This window comes from Pinus tabuliformis, chromosome 3_1 (genome assembly GCF_031772625.1).
Source record: "Pinus tabuliformis cultivar Carrire ecotype Pingquan chromosome 3_1, CPIR1, whole genome shotgun sequence".
Lineage (NCBI taxonomy): Eukaryota > Viridiplantae > Streptophyta > Pinopsida > Pinales > Pinaceae > Pinus > Pinus tabuliformis.
The window spans coordinates 530,863,033-530,884,440 of NC_142301.1; positions in this window are offsets into that span (position 1 = coordinate 530,863,033).

Here is a 21,408-nt window from a genome sequence, read left to right on the forward strand (position 1 = left end):
AAATTTCTTGGACGACACTAAACCTCATGAATCCATCACTATAGACTACTACACTTCTGCCTTGCCAACTAATATTGTGCAGTTCGTCAAGTCAGCTGTGAAAAAAACTTTAACAAAAAATTATAAAGAGGCTATTGTCGTAGCGAAGGACCTGTGCATTATTGAATTCATTGTAGATGATGAACCAATTAAGGACTCCAAAGACATGGGTAATAGGCCTCAAACATCTATGAGAAAGGCCAAGGAAAAAGAAATGAGTGATATTGATAACCTTACTGGTCTCGTCAAGTCCCTAACAACCAAAGTGGTTGAACTTAAAGAGAGGACAAGCAAGACTACCATGAGGAGTAGGCCCCCCAGGTACCTGCAAAACAAGAAAGTATCTTCCAACAATAGTAGTAGCTAGCCTATTATACAACCAACTCACAAAATAGAATAAGAGATAGATCGACTACTTCAAAATTAGCCTCTTCGACGGGGAAACCTCCTTTACATTACACAAATGAATAATTCTTGGATGATACAAATGAAAAAAACTCCTTTCTATATATAGGAGTCTAAGGGGTCACAATATAATCAGAGCCGACATAACAATAATAATGTAAGAGAATAACAATAACAATAGTGGGCTTCAATGAGGCACAATAATAACAATATGGGGACAACAGGGGCACAAAAATTACAATAAGGGGCTACAATGACAATAATAATGGGTGAATACACTAGTATTATAGGGAAGTAACATGCCCTTCTACTTCAAAAAAGTTTTTTCATCAACACTTGAGTATTTTTGGATGCTTCTATATAAAATTATCATCCTCCCATGTCGAATCTTTAGCGGGTAAGTTCTTCCACTTGATGAGATACTCTCAAATTGATCGATTTCATAGTTGTCAAGTTCTTTTTTCGGTGACTGATTTAGGTTCCAACATTATTTTTCCATCCCTGTCAAGTTCTAGCTATATTGATTGAACTCGTACCTTGTCACCTGTAACCTTCTTTAGGCATGAAACATGGAAAACTAGGTGCACTCGGGAAGATGCATGAAGCTCCAATTTGTATTCCATAGTACCAATATTTTGCAACACCTTGTACGAACAATAATACTTTGCCGATAATTTATTATCCTTATTAGCTTTCTTGAGAGACATTTGTTTGTATGGTTATAGTCATAGAATACCCCATCACCTACATCAAAACTTCTTTCACTATGATGTTGATCTGCCTGTTGTTTCATTCTATTCTCTGCCACAGTGAGGTTATCCTTTAAGAGTTGGAGAACTTGTTGTTGATGCTCTATGATATTCCACTTCTTGAACCTTAGAATTTTCTCTTAAAGATGATGTGATGGATGGTGGATGATATCCATAAAGTTCCATAAATGGGTTCATTTTTGTTGCAGTATGGAAGGAATTTTTATACCACCATTTAGCCATAGGAAACCACTTGACCCATTGTTTTTGTTTATGAGATAAACATCAATGAAGATATCCTTCCAAACATTTGTTCACTATATCATTTTTCCCATCAGATTGAGGATGATAAGACGAGATATTAACTAACTGAATACTCAGACAAGAAAATAATTCCATCCAAAAATTTCCAGTGAAAATGGCATCTCTGTTTCATATAATAATCTTTTGGTTTCCATGTAGCTTTTGAATTGTTTCCATAAATGCAGTAGCAACTGTACTTGATTTAAATGGATGAGATAGTGCACAAAAGTGTGCATACTTGGCAAGTCTATCAACTACCACCATGATGGCACTCTTTCATTTAGACTTGGGTAAATATGTGATAAAATCCATTGAAACCTCCTCCCAAATTTGACTTGGAATGGATAAAGGTTGTAACAGACCTAGGATCTTAATTGCCTCAAATTTACTTTGTTGGTAAACTAAACATTCCGCCACAAACTTTTGAATATCAGATTTAAGGCCATTCCAAAAAAAATCCTTCTTAACGTTATGGTAAGTTTTTAAAAACCTTGAGTGCCCTCCTAAGGGAGAGGTGTGCAATTCCATAATAATATTTTATTTGAGTTGGGAATTATTACAGAGATATAAGTGATGTTTGTACAATAATGAATCATTTTTCCATCTAAATGTATCAGATGTATTGGGATATTGTTGTAACTTTTGAATGAGTGGCCACACTACTTCGCCATTCTTCCATTTATCCCTTTATTAATTTATCCAATCTTTTTGGATGATATAAATGGCACAAAAAAATGCTTTCACATCCTCATCCTTTCTTGAGAGTGCATCTGCAACAACATTTTTCTTTAGTTTTCTGTAGATAATTTCAAATTCATAACCCAACATATTTGTGAACCATTTTTGTTTCTCTTCTACAGATAATTTTTTTTCTAGAAACTATTTAAGGCTATCATGAACCATTCTTACCTTGAATTGTCTTCCCATTATGTAAGGTTGCCATTTCATAAGTGCGTGTAGTATGTCCAACACTTCCTTCTCATAAATATCTTTTTGTAAATATTTTCCTTTTATTGGATGACTTTCAAAATAAATGCGTCTTCCGTCTTGCATTAAAACAACACCAATTCAATTTCTTGAGGCATCACATTCCACAATAAAGGCTTTTGTGAAGTTTGGCATAACTAAGACTGATAGTTGGCACATTTCCTCTTTAAGATGTTCAAATGCCTTCTTTGTTTATAGAGTCCAATAAAATGAATCTTTCTTCAGTAATGTTGTTAGAGGTTTTTCTATTATCCCATAATTCTTAACAAACTTGCAATAATATCTTGTCAACTCGAGAAATCCTCGTAGATGCTTTATGGATGTGAGAATTTTCCATTCCTTAATGGCTTTAATTTTTCTAGGGTATACCTTAACATATTCATGAGATATAATATGACGCAAATATTCCACCTCGTGTACTCCAAAGAAACATTTGGAGGTTTTTGTATATTATTGTTTCTCCTCCAATATTTGAGCATCCTGTCAACATGTTGAACATGATCCTTCCATGACTTGTTGTAGATTAATATATCATGAAAAAATACTAACACAAATTTTGTAAGGAAGGGTTTGAAAATGGAATTCATCAAACCTTGAAACATAAAAGGTGCACTAGTAAGGCCAAAAGGCATGACCAAAAAATTATAATGACCCTCATGAGTTGTAAATGTTGTTTTAAGAATGCCTTCAATCTAAATTATGATTTGATGATATCCTCAATGAAGATCCAACTTGGTGAAGTAAATTTTTCCATGTAATTCATCCAATAATTCATAAATTATAGGAATGAGAAATTTATCTTTAATAATGAGCTTGTTGATATCCTTATAATCCAGACACATGTGCCATCATTCCATCCTTCGTGTGCACCAATAATACTGCAGTAGAGAAAAACTTTGACTAGGTTTAATTATACCAGCCTCTAGCATTTCTGCAACCATACGTTCAATTTCACTCTTTTGGGCATAGGGATATTTGTAAGGCCTCATGTTTGGAGGAACACTCCCTAGAATAAAATGAATAGCATGATCATGATCACGAATAGGTGGGAAGTCTTTGGGAGTCTCAAATACCTTCTAATGATTTTCCAAGACCTTTTGGAGATCTAGAGAAATAGATGATTTCAATGTGGGAACCTCTAGTGAACATAATTGTGAAATTACACCTGTTGTTATTTCTTTAGAAGCGTTTTGATGTTGTTAGAGATGATTATCTTTTCTAGTTTCCCTGTGATACCTCTTAATTCAACTTCCTTTCCTTCCCAAAAAATTCAAGAAAATTTCTTGAAAATTAAAAGCTATCGTACCCTAAGATTGTAGCCATTTGACTACTAGTACAACATCAACCTCACCCATTGGAATGGAAAGAATTGGGCTATTAAATACATATTCTCCCATGGATAGCTTGATATTATGGCACTTTACAGACCAATTTATTGTTCCTCCATTTTCAACCATCACTTGACACTTTGGTGTTGGATATAGGAAACAATTCAATTCCTTGGCTATCTTACAATGAATAAAATTATGGGTCCTACCCAAATCGATCAACACTCTTACCTATTTATTTTGGTGTTTCCTTGTATCTTGAGAGTATGAGGAGTGGTAATTCATGCCAATGCATTACAAGATATGGTAAGATTCATTTATTCTTTCTCTAGGGTTGGTTATTAGTGTATATCCTCTTCTTTTGACATTTCTTGTTCCTTTTCTTCCACCTCTTCACAATCTATGTAAAGTAATTTCTTCTCATCACACTTATGACCTTTAGCTTATTTTCTATCACAACTATAACAAAGCCCTTCTGCTCTTTTTTCTTCCAATTTTTGTGGTGTCAAACTTGTAGTTTTTGGAAGGCTAGTGGCAGCAACACTTCCATCTTTATAGTTGTGAGTGGTAGGCTTCCTTGTTTCCATAATTTTTCTTTCAATTTTTCTTTCCAACCTGAATTCCTTCTCCAATGAATAATGTTTCCAAAGTCAAACCTCATTTTGGATGTCATCCTTTAAAGTCCCTATGAACACATCAATCCTATGCTCCTCCGAAATATCATTTACCCTTATATTCAATTTTTGGAAATCCTCAATGTGCTCCACCATTGAACCCTTTTGTTTGATATTTATCAATTGGCTAAAGAAGGTGTTTCTCTTTGTATCCTCATAATGTGCTATCATTTCCTCCGTAAAATTTGACCAAGTGACAATTTGTTTACGAGAGAAAACCCATAGATTCCATATAAAATGATTTGTTTAGAAATATAAAGTCGCAATGTGTACCTTTTTTGTGTTTTGTACAATATGGAGATGAAAATATTGCTCCATCTATAGTACCATGTTACGGAATCCTTTCCATCAAACTTCCTCATATCTATCTTTGAAATGTGGTAGGACTTCAATCCAAGGTTAGATTCTATGAAATCATGATTAACATTTATTTTTTTCTCATCATCAGTTTCCTCTACTACCTTCTTGCCATTAGGAATTCTTTCTTGTAGCAAATTTGTCAAACCTTCCATGTATTTCTTCAAATATTCAATGTTTCCTTTCAGTTTTTATTATATACTATTGATATTATCTTCCATGCCATTGTTTAAACCATTCATACTAACTTCAATTCCATCGATATTAGCATCCATGCTATTATTCAAACCATCCATCTAAGCTTTAGTTACATTTTTTTAGAGCGAAATTTGTTGCACTTGGTCTCGTAATTTTGATATATCATGTTGCATTTCTTCCTCTTCATGTGTGATAATAGATATTTAGGTTTGTTTACTATGTGTTTCCATTTTCTTCCTTTGGGTCATCAATTAATGATAATTATGCTTCAAAATTCCCTTTTAATCACTTCAAACTACTTTCTCAAAAAAAAATTATGCCAATTTTAAAAAAAAGTACAAACCTTTGTTTTCTTCACTTTGTAGGAGATCGATATTAAATCTGATGTATCTTTGTAATTTAGGATTTCAAAGGTCTAAAATTGTGTCCTGTGGTATCCCTTTGAGTCCTATTTCCAACCCCACAATTCTAATCGAGATTGGATTGTCCAAGGAAGCATTATGCCCAATCTCCCATGATGACCTAATTATAGACTGGTTCAGTATAGCAAACTTGTATGAAAGTTATGATGATGTTTCCGAGATCTCTCATTTCACATCGAATTCTGGAGCTTGCAAAAACCCTAACTTCCTCGAATTATATCTCTGAACATATAGTGTGACAAGATATGAAATTCGTACATGAGGTTAAACATGAGTTCGTCGCAAATATGTTTTAATTTCAACATCTAAAACATTTTAGAAAAAATGTTATAGTTAAAAGGACATGATGACCTATTTGAAGCAATGAAACCTTAGAATCCAAAGCTATGATACCAAATTTTATGCAACCAGCTCACAAAATAGAATAAGAGATAGATCAATGACTTCAAAATTAGCCTCTTCTAGGGGGTAACCTCCTTTTCATTACACAAATGAACAATTCTTGGATGATACAAATGACAAAACCAATTTTCTATATATAAGAGTCTAAGGCGTCACAATATAATCAGAGTTGACATAACAATAATAATGTAAGGGCACAAAAATAACAATAGTGTGCTTGTATGGGGCACAATAATAACAATATGAGGACAACAGTGGCACAACTATAGGTTTTAACCCCGTACAGAAATTACCTGCATACGAATTCTAAAACACAGAAAATAAACAATGCGAGAGCATAACACATAAAACACATATACACATAGATTTTCCCCTGGATTCCAAAACCAGGACTACCAGCTTGATTTTTCATTATATCCATTTTAATGTTACAATACATATTTATACATGTCAAAGCATCCAATACCATGGACCGAAAACCATCGCATCCAAAACCATGGACCGAAAACCATCCCGTCCAAAAACATGTGGGAAAATCATGCACAAAACCATAGGTAGGTCCGCTCAACCTAACATAGGGTCCAAAGCCAAAATTTTCTAGGGCGCTGCCCCAGTCCCCATAAAGTGGGATTACTTGCACTTCTCAAACCTTCTGTGACTCCCCTTGCTACGCAATCGGCGCAAGGAAAGGGGGCTCCGACCCCCTTTAAGCCCCCAGTTAACTACATGGGCTAGTCATGGAAAGAATATAATAGAACCCAACATTCTCCCACTTGTTTTTTTCTTTCCATAGGGGTCACAAGAGAGCTTAGTCATTTATCTAGCCCTATAATACCCATTGTTTCTCTACACCAAGAAAGCTTCTCAGAGCTCACAAATTTTGTTAGTGCATCTGTAATATTCTTCAAAGTGTCCACCTTTACCAGCAACACCTTTTTGTCTTCTATCATATCCCTCACAAAGTGATCCTGAACATCAATGTGCTTTGCTTTTGAATGATATGTAGGGTTCTTTGCCAAGAAAATTGCACTTTGGCTGTCACAGTCTATCCTTATAGCTCCCTATAGTAACCCCATATTTGAACACAATCTCTACAACCAAACTGCTTCCTTGCTTGCATGAGTGGCTGCCATGTATTCTGCCTCTGTAGTTGATAGTGCCACTACAGATTGTTTCTTACTCATCCAACTAACTACACCTCCAAATAGTTTAAACACATACCCATTTGTAGATCTTCTCTGATCCAAATCTCCAACCCAGTCTACATCAACAAAATCCTGGTCTTCCTTGGTAGCACAAACCATTATCACTAGTGCCACGCAAATACCTAAAAACCCGCTTCACTACTGTCTAATGCTCCTTTCCTGGTTTTGACATAAACCTACTCAATACTCCCACTACATGTGCAATGTCTGGTCTAGTACAGACCATTGCATACATCAGGCCATTGACTGCACTTGTATATGGAACGTGGGACATGTCCTCTTCCTCTTCTTGTGTCTTAGGACACTATTCAACAAATAACTTTACACCTATAGGAATAGGAACTTTCACCAATTTACTATCCTGCATATTAAATCTCTGCAATATTGTCTCAACATACTTCCTTTAGTTTAACCAGAGCTTCCTCTTGTCCTGATCTCTTTTAATTTCCATGCCCAAAATATAGTTTGCAGCACCAAGATCTTTCATGTCGAATTTGGAGGATAATTGGGTCTTCGAATCCTAGATAATTTCTTTGTCATTTCCAACCGGCAACATATCATCCACATACAAGACCAAATAAATAACACAATCACTAATTAATTTAAAATACACACAGTGGTTTGCTTTTCTTCTGGTGAATCCAAGTCCCCGTATAAATGTATCAAATTTCTAATACCACATCCTTGGTGACTATTTTAACCCATACAGAGACTTATTTAACTTGCATAATAGTTCTTTCTTACCCTTCACCGCAAAGCCTTTAGGTTGCTTCATGTGGATTTCCTCTTCCAGATCCCCATGAAGAAATGTTGTCTTCGCATCCATCTGTTCTACCTCAAATCAAAAGCAGTAGCAATAGATAAAAGTAATCTAATAGAAGTTACCTTGGCAATAGGAGAACAAATATCACCAAAATCAATTCCCAGCACCTGGGAATAACCTTTTGCTACCAACCAATCTTTGTATTTCTCCACCTTTCCTTCTACATCTATCTTCTTCTTAAACACCCATTTTCTGCCAATGGGTTTCCTTCTAGCTGGCAACTCCACCAGATCTCAAACCTCATTTTTGTGCAAAGATGCCATTTCATCAAGCGTGGCCTCTTTCCAGAGTTTTCCATCCTCTGAATCTACTACTTCCTTCATAGTTTTGGGATCATCATCTGTAATAGATAGAGCAAGTTTGAATAGAAAGCAGATAGACTATACCTTTCTAGTTGCCTTCTTTCTCGAACTGATCTTCTCACACCCAAATTTTGTGGCTCTTCATCTTCTGATTCCTCCTCTGCTATAGAGTCCGATTCTTCCTCCTTAGCTCAGACTCTATCTTCTCAGGTTCCTTTGGTTGGACTTCATGTTTAATAACTTCTTTCACCTCTTTGAACACCACATCTCGGCTATACACAACCTTCCTTGTTACTGGGTTCCAAAGCTTATAACCCTTTAAACCATCCTTATACCCAATAAAGATGCACTTTTCAGATTTACTATCCAACTTGGTTCGTTTCTCCTTTGGAACATGTACATATACATCACATCCAAATACCCTCAGATGTGAAAGAGAGAGTTTCTTACCAGTCCATACCTCTTGTGGAGTTTTATTCTCCAATGCTGATGAAGGTGTTCTATTGACTAGGTAACATGCTGTCTCCACTGCCTTTGCCCAGAATTCCTATCCTAACTTGGCACCACTGAGCATGCTTCTTACCCTTTCCATCAATGTCTTGTTCATTCTTTCTGCAACTCTATTTTGCTAAGGTGTATATGGAGTATTCTTCTACAGTAATATACCACAATTCTTACAGAATTATTCAAATTCCTTACTACAAAACACTCCACCATTATCTGTCCTCAACACCTTTATCTTCTTCTCTGTCTGGTTTTCCACCAAAGCCTTGAATTCTTTAAACTTGTCAAAAACTTCATATTTCTTCTTAAGGAAATATATCCATGTATTCCTTGAGAAGTCATCTATAAATGATACATAGTACACAGACTTACCTAGTGATGGAACCTTCATAGGTCCAAACACATCACATGCACAAGCTTTAATATATGTTTCGCCCTTTTACCACCAGAGGGGAAACTCACCCGATTCCTCTTCCCATATACATAATTTTCACAGAAATAAAAATCCAGAGAGCTATTACTCATACCTTCTACCATACCTTTACCATGAAGTATTTGAAGGCCCTTCTCTCCAATATGTCCAAGCCTTTGATGCCATAGCATGGTGTTCTCTACAGAGACCACTAGATTTTCTTCTCCACTTTTAGGAACCCCATAACTATTGCACACATCAACAACTGTGCTACCTTGCAGCTTGTACAAAGTTCCAATCCAAACTCCCCGCATCAATACCAGTGCTCCCCGAACCATCTTGTAGGTATCCTTGTCGAACACTATTTTTACACCTACATCATCCAACTTGCTTACAAAAATCAGATTTCTGGCCAATGTAGGAATATGAAGAACACCGGGAAGTGTCTTAACCCTTCCACCTTGCGACTTCAACTTTACTTTTTCGTGACCACTGATCCTAGCCTTCCTATCATCCCCTAAGAAGACATCACCACCATCGTATTTCTCACACTTGCAGAACCACTCTCAATGGGGAGTGAAGTGAAAGGATGCACCTGAGTCAATCAACCATGCCCCATGATCTACATGTGTACTTGAAGAAGCCAAGTACACATCCCCACCTTCATCTGAGGTGGTTTTTTCCTCTGCAGAAGGTGCATCATCAGATCCTTTCCTTTATCAGGAGCTTTAGATTTACAGTCCCTTTTGTAGTGCCCTTCCTTTCCGCATTTCCAGCACACCACCTTTACAGGTTTTCCTGGAGATTTATATCTCCCTCTAGATTTAGATCTCCCACTCGATAACTTATTTTTATTTTTTCTGTTCTGGGACCATCCATGTACAGACAAGGCATCACCATTCCAGCTTTCCATATTTTTCCGTCTCATCTCCTCCATCAGCAAGGATGAGACTATTTCATCAAACTGCAAGGCAGTTGCATTGCTACCTATTGCAATAACCAAACTATCCCACAAATCTAGTAGAGAGCACAACAAACTGATGCACTTATCTTCATCTGAAATTTTAATATCAACAGATGCTAACTAACTTACCACAGTATTAAATGTGTTCAGATGCTCTATCACCAAGTCTCCATTTTTCATCCTCAGGTTATACAGCTTTTTCCATAGGGACAATTTATTCACCAGAGACTTAGACTGGTACAAAGTTCCTAACTTGTCCCACAAAGTCTTCGTCGTAGCTTCCCATGATACATTCAACAATACTAAATTTGAGACACACAATCATATTATGCTCTTTGCCTTCATCCAACTTCTTCCATTCTTCATCGGACAATCCTGTTGGTTTAGTACCCAGATCTACCGCGATCCACTGATCTTTATCCACCAACAGATCCTCCATCTTGAGTTTCCACAACTCAAAACTCTGACCATTAAATTTTTTGATCTCTATCTTTCCACTGCTCGCAATCTTCTTTCACCACCAGAATCGATCTCGTAGATCTCCCACTGAACAGGGTCTACCACAAACCCGAGAGAAACACCTTACCAACAAAGGCATCCCCTTGAAGCCAAAAACAGCTCTGATACCAAATGTAGGTTTTAACCGCGTACAGAAATTACCTACATACAAATTCTAAAACACAAAAAATAAACAATGTGAGAGCATAACACATAAAACACATATACACATAGATTTTCCCCTGGATCCCAAAACCGGGACTACCAGCTTGATTTTTCATTATATTCCTTTCAATGTTATAATACATATTTATACATGCCAAAGCATCCAATACCATGGGCCAAAAACCATTGCGTCCAAAACCATGGACTGAAAACCATCGCGTCCAAAAACATGTGTGAAAATCATGCACAAAACCATAGGTAGGTCCGCCCAACCTAACATAGGGTCCAAAACCAAAATTTCCTGGGGCGTTGCCCTGGACCCCATAAAGTGGGGTTACCTACACCCCTCAAACCCCTTGTGACTCCCCCCGCTACACAATCGGTGCAACAAAGGGGGGGCTTCGCCCCCCTTCTAACCCCCCAATTAACTACGTGGGCTAGTCGTAGAAAAAATATAACACAACCCAACAACAACAATGTTACACAAAAATATCGTCACTATGATTATTTACAGTCAGTATGGGTCTATCATCACTTGTACTGTCCTCCTAAGCAAGTCTAAGACCTCAGCTCTTCAAATCAAGCTTTGGAAATGGGAGAAAGACATTAAAAATCAATGTAACTCTGGTTCTGCACTTTCTCTCATGGTCACCTGCGGTCCCGCACCTTCTGTGTACAAAAGATGCGTACCTACCCGCTCTGTCCCTAACGGTGTAGGTGCGGACCCCTGTGAAAGTCAAAAGGCGCAAGTTTTATCTTAAAAAACTCACTTTGGGTTAATTCTAGAGTTTTCTAGAAGGAATTTTGACGTGGATTGTTCGCTCTGAGGTGGTTCATGCATCCCAAAAGAGAAGGAGCTAATCCCTTGACTAAAGGAGCTATCCCTTTGAAGGAGAGCTTTATCCCTTTGAAGGAGGACCTAGTAACTTCCCTCCATTGCACTATAAATACAGGCATTGGGGTGAGGACTAGAGAGGTTAGAAGCTGAACATTTTGAGGGTAAATGCTGGTGAAATTAAGACTCTTTGGTTGAGCTTGAGAGGAGAGATCACATACCTCTTGGTTCCATTGGAGAGTCAGTGAAACTTGTCAAAGTAGAGGAGACATCTTGTTGGACCCTGGGAGGAACTTGTACAGCGTCAAGGCAAAGGTTGTAAATTTCTTCTTCTTTTGAATTAATACAATCAAACTCATTTTTCTCAACAAGTATCTTATGTTATTTGTTTCATGGACTCCTTGACTTTCATGTTAAATATGTTTTATGCAATTGGTTTTTCAGGTGCTATTTAATTTGTTTTCCTTGTTTGTGTTTGCAGATTCGCGAAAAGGAGCTCATTTGGATCAAAGGAGCAAGGGCATCCACAAGCTTGCGTTGGACCAAAGGTAGGCCCTAAAAACACTTGTTTGCTATTGTTTATTGAAGCATATTTAGATAAAGATAGTGTCTGGTTGGTTTGCTTGTCGTTAGGTCTTCTTTAGATTCTAGGAAGGCCTATCTTGTCCGCAAGATCGACTCATTCCGTGCGACAAAATGGCGACTCCGCTGGGGACTTGATTGTTTTCCTTGTTTATACTTTGACCTAAGAAACTGTATTTTCTGTTTCTGTTTTTGACTTGATGATTGTGGGATTGGGTGAATTTAGTTAATTTTGAGTGAGTTTTATTTTTCATTGTTTTGGGAGAGGTACACACCCTCTGAGTTAAGCACAGTGCGTACCTGTACGCACTTTTCCTTTGTGCATAGAGCGTGGACGCACCTGTGTAAACAGGTTGCCTGTGTACCCTGTCAAAAATTTGAAAAATTTTAAATTTTTCTCTTTTTTATCAGTTTAGAATTTTTTTATAGGTTTTAGCCATTGCCCAGACCTGCTTGTTCTCTGTCAAAAACTTTCCTTGGTTTAATTTCATTAGTGTTAGGGTTTTAGGTGTTATTTCTAGGAATTTTGCTTGTTGGGTTTGTTTTTCGTTTTTGGTTGTGTAGTGGCTCTGAGCTTAGAAGCCGTAGGGACCTCAGATTACCTTGGTGTCTACCAGTCTTCTTATGAGTCTGACCATTTATGAAATCTTCCCTTGTTGAGGAATCCACTTTGTGTTTTCTCATTTCAAAATTTCGAAAAACTTGTATTTGAAAGTTGAAATTTTCATTTTTAAAAAAGAAAAACGAAAGATTGGTTGTTTTTTGACTAATTGTGATTCTGCATAAATTAGTCCTTAGCTCACGTTTAGCTAAGTAAAACATCCTCAAAAAGACGCTTTAGTAAGCTTTGACTTCAAATAGGGGTTTTTTTTTAGTTTTTAGATCTCAAGATTAGTCATTTGCTTAGTTTTGAGTGTTTTATACAAAATATAAAAAAAAATCTCTTTTGGAAAAAGTTTGTTTTTGTAGTGATCGAGTGCTTTGGAAAGGAAAAAACAATGTAAACTTTGAAACGGGAACTGATACTGTTACCCGTTTCGTAGAGATAGCAAAAAAGTGACCTGATTTTGAAAATGGGTGATGCAGAACACATATGCTTTTTTTAGAGCATAGTTTTTGGCACTTTAATTTTTTTTATGTACATTACATTTTAGAATGGTAGTGATTTTCATGCTGATTTTAAAAAGTGGGTATTCTGCATCAGACCCTTTTTGTAAAAGACCTATTTTTTGACTTTAAATTTTCTAATGTATGAAATGTAAATAATTATTTTGTAAATTTAATAATTTTTGAAGTGGTTGTTTTCTTCATATTTTCTTGTTTTTAATTTTAATTTTAATTTTTTTGTAGTGAGGTTTTTATTGTTTTGCATTTTTAAATTAGAAGGTTGATATTTTGAATGTTCGATATTCTACATATTTATACATCCTTAATTATTTTTTCAATCCACATGAAATAATTGTTTCTAAAAAGCAATCTTTTGTAACAATGGACATAAAAATAACCATTTTTAACATAAATATAACTAAAAAACTACACATTTTGATAATTTTTTGCTAGAATTGACATGCCAAAATCACAATTTTTATACGAAAATTTTAACTAAAAATGGTTAAATAATAGTTATTTTTATGAATTTCATGTCAAAAGAATAATAATAATCAATTTTTTTTCAAAAAATAATGACTAACTTAAAAATTAATGTGAAAATCACATATTACAAATATTGAACGCATAACAACCTTAATTGAGTGTTTATTCTTCTCATAAAATGTCAAAGTCAAAACATTGAAAAGCTTGATTTCCAAGCATAGCTTAAATTAATCAACAATGTCACGTAATCCAAACTCTTCGTCCTCTAGAGTTTCATCATTGTCTTCTTCCACAATATTTTCTGCTTCCTTTTGCTCATTTTCCTCTTCTAACGCATCTTTGATGTCTGCGAATCTCCCAATGTATGTCTTTCCAAACATTCCATGTAATGGTGGTTGGGGTTCCTTTGCCTTTTTTGCCACACGTGATTCACTAAAGTCCCCTTTCTTCAACCTAATTTTTTGCATTGCATCTGGAAGAAATTGAAGAGCATTAATTTTTTGCTGAATGAAATTGCACTGTATTGGATCTTTTTTAATTGCAATGCAATTTCTTCCTTTTTGAAGGAAACATGTTAGTGTTGTACCTAATTATCAAGCATAAAAGAAATAATGAAGTAAATTAGTTCAATGACATATAAATTAATAAATAACATATTGAAATTCAATTCCATATAATAAAACTTACCTGAGCCAGAAAAAAATTCCAAAACCCAATCTCCTTCATTTGACTGCCATAAAGACATGGCTAAATTGAGCTCCTAAATAACATTGGGTTACATTGTTTAAGTGCTCAAACTGCTCGATCGAGCGCTTAAAAAGGGCTCAATTGAGCAATCATTTTTTCCACCCAAACGTACCATCTCTTGCCAAAAAGTGTAACCCAGCTCCATGCTTTCACCCTTATAGATTATGAATTTCTAACAATCTATATCCTAATTATTATTATTATCCAATTTTAAGGTCATAGCCAAGCCAGACACCAAATTGGTGTATGAAACCCCCTTGTTTGTGAGACAAGAGACCCACCTCCATGCGACGATTTGATTATTGTCTACAAAGGCATACCTACTCTAACCCCTTCTGGTTTTTGAACCTATAACCTCTTAGGAGGAAACACATGCTCTTAACCATTAGGCACTTGATCTGAGATGCCTCATGTTTAACTCTAATGTTATAGGAGCATTTTCTCAAGAACTCTATCCAATAATTGGACCTCACACACTCTATTGACCTCTAATTTTAGCTGTGGCATTTCAAAGTTTACTCTCCAAAACTCATTTAAGGCCATAAATCACACTTCATATTGGTTTACTATATTTGTGAAATTTCTAATTCTTTATAACTAATCATTTAGTTTAGGTTGATTTTTTGGATTTAATTATCATGATTTGAGTCTTGTCAGTGTTAACTATAATACCCATCTTGGAACAATAGTCATAAAAAGTCCTAAATTGATTATTCAGTCCTCATGGTTTAATGATAATACTATATATATATATATTATAATTTATTGTTATAAATTAAATATTAAATCTAACTTTTTGATTAATATTTTAGCATCTTTTAACCTTTAATAAAGCCATGCTAAAACTTCATATATATATCAATTTTATAATTTATTGTTATAAATTAAATTTTAAACTTAACTTTTTAATTAATATTTTAGCGTCCATAAACATATGCTTTTAACCTTTAATAAAGCCGTTCTAAAACTTCCTTCACCCTTCGTGTATCACGCCAATAAAGTTTTCTCGACTCTGAAAAACGACGCATATCTTATCTATAATAGACTGATGTTGTTTGGTTAATATTTTTCAATAAAAATTTTGTCTACATGTGGAAGCCATGGCATCTATATACTGCTCGAACAACAAAATGCCAAAAGTAACGACAAAGAGAAAAATGCCAAGTTATTCGTTTGTTGACTTTTAGATGGCCACATTCTCATCTCACATGCATGCCCTGTCTTTCAGGTTCTCACTCTCCTATTATGCCATTGGTCCACTGAGACCAAATTGGTACATAATGATGATGTATGCATTGCTTTTTCTTTCAATTTTTTTTAAATAAGAAAATTTGTGGCATGAGCGCAACCACATGGTGATTACGATGGCATCAATAAAGGATTTGATTACGAAAAAGTCGACGGACCACACAACATACTTCACCCTTCGTGTATCACGCCAATAAAGTTTTCTCGACTCTGAAAAACGACGCATATCTTATCTATAATAGACTGATGTTGTTTGGTTAATGTTTTTCAATAAAAATTTTGTCTACATGTGGAAGCCATGGCATGGCATCTATATACTGCTCGAACAACAAAATGCCAAAAGTAACGACAAAGAGAAAAATGCCAAGTTATTCGTTTGTTGACTTTTAGATGGCCACATTCTCATCTCGCATGCATGCCCTGTCCTTCAGGTTCCCACTCTCCTATTATGCCATTGGTCCACTGAGACCAAATTGGTACATAATGATGATGTATGCATTGCTTTTTCTTTCAATTTTTTTTAAATAAGAAAATTTGTGGCATGAGCGCAACCACATGGTGATTACGATGGCATCAATAAAGGATTTGATTACGAAAAAGTCGACGGACCAGACAACATACTTCCTTCACCCTTCGTGTATCACGCCAATAAAGTTTTCTCGACTCTGAAAAACGACGCATATCTTATCTATAATAGACTGATGTTGTTTGGTTAATACTTTTCAATAAAAATTTTGTCTACATGTGGAAGCCATGGCATGGCATCTATATACTGCTCCAACAACAAAATGCGAAAAGTAACCACGAACAACAAAATGCGAAAAGTAACGACAAAGAGAAAAATGCCAAGTTATTCGTTTGTTGACTTTTAGATGGCCACATTCCCATCTCGCATGCATGCCCTGTCCTTCAGGTTCCCACTCTCCTATTATGCCATTGGTCCACTGAGACCAAATTGGTACATAATGATGATGTATGCATTGCTTTTTCTTTCAATTTTTTTTAAATAAGAAAATTTGTGGCATGAGCGCAACCACATGGTGATTACGATGGCATCAATAAAGGATTTGATTACGAAAAAGTCGACGGACCACACAACATTTGTGAAAACGATGTCGATAATCAACGTATTTGACCCACGATTTTCTGTAACAAATATGCCACATTTAACGATCAAACCATGATGTAATTAATGGAGATATGATATTGTGGTGAACAGATTTAGTGGAGATTTTGTGCATGGGCGATTACGATGGCATCAAAAAAGGATTTGATTACGAAAAAGTCGACGGACCACACAACATTTGTGAAAACGATGTCGATAATCAACGTATTTGACCCACGGTTTTCTGTAACAAATATGCCACATTTAACGATCAAACCATGATGTAATTAATGGAGATGTGATATTGTGGTGAACAGATTTAGTGGAGATTTTGTGCATGGGCGATTACGATGGCATCAATAAAGGATTTGATTACGAAAAAGTCGACGGACCACACAACATTTGTGAAAACGATGTCGATAATCAACGTATTTGACCCACGGTTTTCTGTAACAAATATGCCACATTTAACGATCAAACCATGATGTAATTAATGGAGATATGATATTGTGGTGAACAGATTTAGTGGAGATTTTGTGCATGGGCGATTACGATGGCATCAATAAAGGATTTGATTACGAAAAAGTCGACGGACCACACAACATTTGTGAAAACGATGTCGATAATCAACGTATTTGACCCACGGTTTTCTGTAACAAATATGCCACATTTAACGATCAAACCATGATGTAATTAATGGAGATATGATATTGTGGTGAACAGATTTAGTGGAGATTTTGTGCATGGGCCACGTAAAACGTGGCCATATGCCCCATAGTCAAAGATATTCCTCTAGCGTTGGTGCAAGAAATCTTGTGAAGTACGTAGTGTTTTTAAACATGAGTACGTTGCTTTGATGGTGTTTTCGAAATGGTAAAGGCGAGAGTCAACAGATTCAGTCCAAATCAAGTTGTAATAGTGGATAGCGCCATAAGTGGAGATAACAATGAAATTCGTTTTCATACACGTATTTTGGTGGGGATTGGCACTTTCACATTTCACAGTTAATGAACGAAGAAACCAGTTTTTACAAATGGTTCCGTGCAAAAAAAATTATTCCTAGTATGCAGCTTTAGCTCAGCTCAGAATTCGACGTTTGTAGAGTTTCAAATGATGTTGTGCGCTCATGCCACAAATTTTCCACCACCCATATGTTATTGCTTCGCGGGGCGATTCTTTGCGTGGCCATATGCCCCATAGTCAAATATATTCCGCTAGCGATGGTGCAAGAAATCTTGTGAAGTACGTAGTGTTTTTAAACATGAGTACGTTGCTTTGATGGTGTTTTCGAAATGGTAAAGGCGAGAGTCAACAGGTTCAGTCCAAATCAAGTTGTAATAGCGGATAGCGCCATAAGTGGAGATAACAATGAAATTCGTTTTCATACACGTATTTTGGTGGGGATTGGCACTTTCACATTTCACGGTTAACAAAGGAAACAAAGGAAGAAACCAGTTTTTACAAATGGTTCCACGTGAAAAAAATTTATTCCTCGTATGCAGCTTTAGCTCAGCTCAAAATTCGACGTTTGTAGAGTTTCAAATGATGTTGTGCGCTCATGCCACAATTTTTCTGCCACCCATATGTTATTGTTTCGGGCGATTCTGGGAATCGTCCGGTGAGAATCGCCCCGCCACCCCGGCGATTCCCAAAATCGCCCGAAACATTAACATATATAATATAAGTGGCGGGGCGATTCTTTACGTGGCCATATTCCCCATAGTCAAAGATATTCCTCTAGCGATGGTGCAAGAAATCTTGTGAAGTACGTAGTGTTTTTAAACATGAGTACGTTGCTTTGATGGTGTTTTCGAAATGGTAAAGGCGAGAGTCAACAGATTCAGTCCAAATCAAGTTGTAATAGTGGATAGCGCCATAAGTGGAGATAACAATGAAATTCGTTTTCATACACGTATTTTGGTGGGGATTGGCACTTTCACATTTCACGGTTAACGAAGGAAGAAACCAGTTTTTACAAATGGTTCCACGTAAAAAAAAATTATTCCTAGTATGCAGCTTTAGCTCAGCTCAGAATTCGACGTTTGTAGAGTTTCAAATGATGTTGTGTGCTCATGCCACAAATTTTCCGCCACCCATATGTTATTGTTTCGGGCGATTCTGGGAATCGCTGGGTGGTGGGGTGATTCTCAGAATCGCCCCACCACCCGGCGATTCCCAGAATCGCCCCACCACCCGGCGATTCCCAGAATCGCCCGAAACAATAACATATATAATATAAGTGGCGGGGTGATTCTTTACGTGGCCATATGCCCCATAGTCAAAGATATTCCTCTAGCGTTGGTGCAAGAAATCTTGTGAAGTACGTAGTGTTTTTAAACATGAGTACGTTGCTTTGATGGTGTTTTCGAAATGGTAAAGGCGAGAGTCAACAGGTTTAGTCCAAATCAAGTTGTAGTAGTGGATAGCGCCATAAGTGGAGATAACAATGAAATTCGTTTTCATACACGTATTTTGGTGGGGATTGGCACTTTCACATTTCACGGTTAACTAAGGAAGAAACCAGTTTTTACAAATGGTTCCACGTAAAAAAAAATTATTCCTCGTATGCAGCTTTAGCTCAGCTCAGAATTCGACGTTTGTAGAGTTTCAAATGATGTTGTGCGCTAATGCCACAAATTTTCCGCCACCCATATGTTATTGTTTCGGGCGATTCTGGGAATCGCCGGGTGGTGGGGCGATTCTGAGAATCGCCCCGCCACCTCGGCGCGGGGTGGCGGGGCGATTCTGAGAATCGCCCCACCACCCGGCGATTCCCAGAATCGCCCGAAACAATAACATATATAATATAATATAATATCGGAAGCCAAAGTATATAAAATTGATGATCGCGAATTATATTATTTTCAACTCATCGGCATCTAAAACCGCATTGTAATGTTTACTCGTGTCGTCGAATTTATCAGACAACGAAGTATATAAAACCAAGTAGGGCAAATTAAAACTATTTTGTAATTATCTTCATTGATATTTTCCCCATTCAGAATGCCAGGATAGTTATCACGTATACAGATTGTATAGTCCAACCTAATTTTACTTGTGACACGCGAAAGAAATGAGTATAAATTTATTAATAGTTATCACGTATACAGATTGTATAGTCCAACCTAATTTTACTTGTGACACGCGAAAGAAATGAGTATAAATTTATTAATTTATTTGATCATTAAACTATTTACCGAATATCGGTAGCCATCGACAGCAAAGTGCCGGACCAGTTCATGGATATTTTTTACCTTGAAGTGGGAAAACATCCATTTGTCACTGGTAGCGTTTAATACGCTGGGACTCTGTATGAACCTACACAGAATATATAATACTTCTGTAAAAGGAGTATAAGCAAACACGGAACCGTGAATATTTCAAATGCACTGATAAATTCAACTGAAAAAAAGGTAGCCATCATTTCAAATGGATTTGCTCGACGATAAAATAAATTACAATTGAATATTCATATATACCCAAATTTTAAATGTAGAATAACACCATAAATGTAGAAAAACACCACTGTGCTTGTCCTTTGCAATCCTTTTTCACCATATAATTGGTGGCTTACTCGAAGTCACTATCTGACACAACTACAAGCGGACTTGAAGGAGATGCAGAGTTTACGTTATCCCTTGTTGGTGTTTTAGAAGCGGCCTTCACATCGTCGGAAGCAGTTTTTCGACGCGTTTTGTGAACTCTTCCTACGGATAAAGTTGTATCTCTCTCTCTCTTCTTGGCACTCTTTCCTCTGGTTTTGCCCTTAGATGCATTCTGTAGCTTTGAGGGTGGCGATTCCGTGGAAACATCTGTGTTATCTGTTGCCTTTGAAGATGATGGACCTGACATTTTTCGATTAGCAGCTCTAATCTCTTGGCGTTGTAATGTTTTTAAGAGTGCTTCAAGCTCTTTCAAATCGCCATCCTGATCAGCCAGCATATTCGTCAAAAGTTCTTCCGAGTAATGAGGATACTTGCTGTGAAGCTCCTTGATGGAATTTTCTTGATCTGCATTCAAAGACGTTTCATTCACATGTGCCTGGAGCTTTTTGTCACCAGCTTCCTCAACCTCAAGACGCTTCTCCTGTTCTGTACTTTTAGGGGATTCTAATGTGCTCGCAGGTACAACCTTGGGCTCCTCCGGGCCTTCTGCTTGCTGCAGATTTACACGCTTTTCAAATGCACCGATAAATTCGAACAACCGGAATATTTAAAAGCATCTTCTAGACATAATGGCAGAAATTAAAGAGTTGTGTCAACTTAACTATCCTGGCATTCTGAATGGGGAATATATCAATGAAGATAATTACAAAATAGTTTTAATTTGCGCTACTTGGTTTTATATACTTCGTCGTCTGATAAATTCGATGACACGAGTAAACATTACAATGCGGTTTTAGATGCCGATGAGTTGAAAATAATATAATTCGCGATCATCAATTTTATATACTTTGGCTTCCGATATTATATTATATTATATATGTTATTGTTTCGGGTGATTCTGGGAATCGCCGGGTGATATAATATATGTTATTGTTTCGGGTGATTCTGGGAATCGC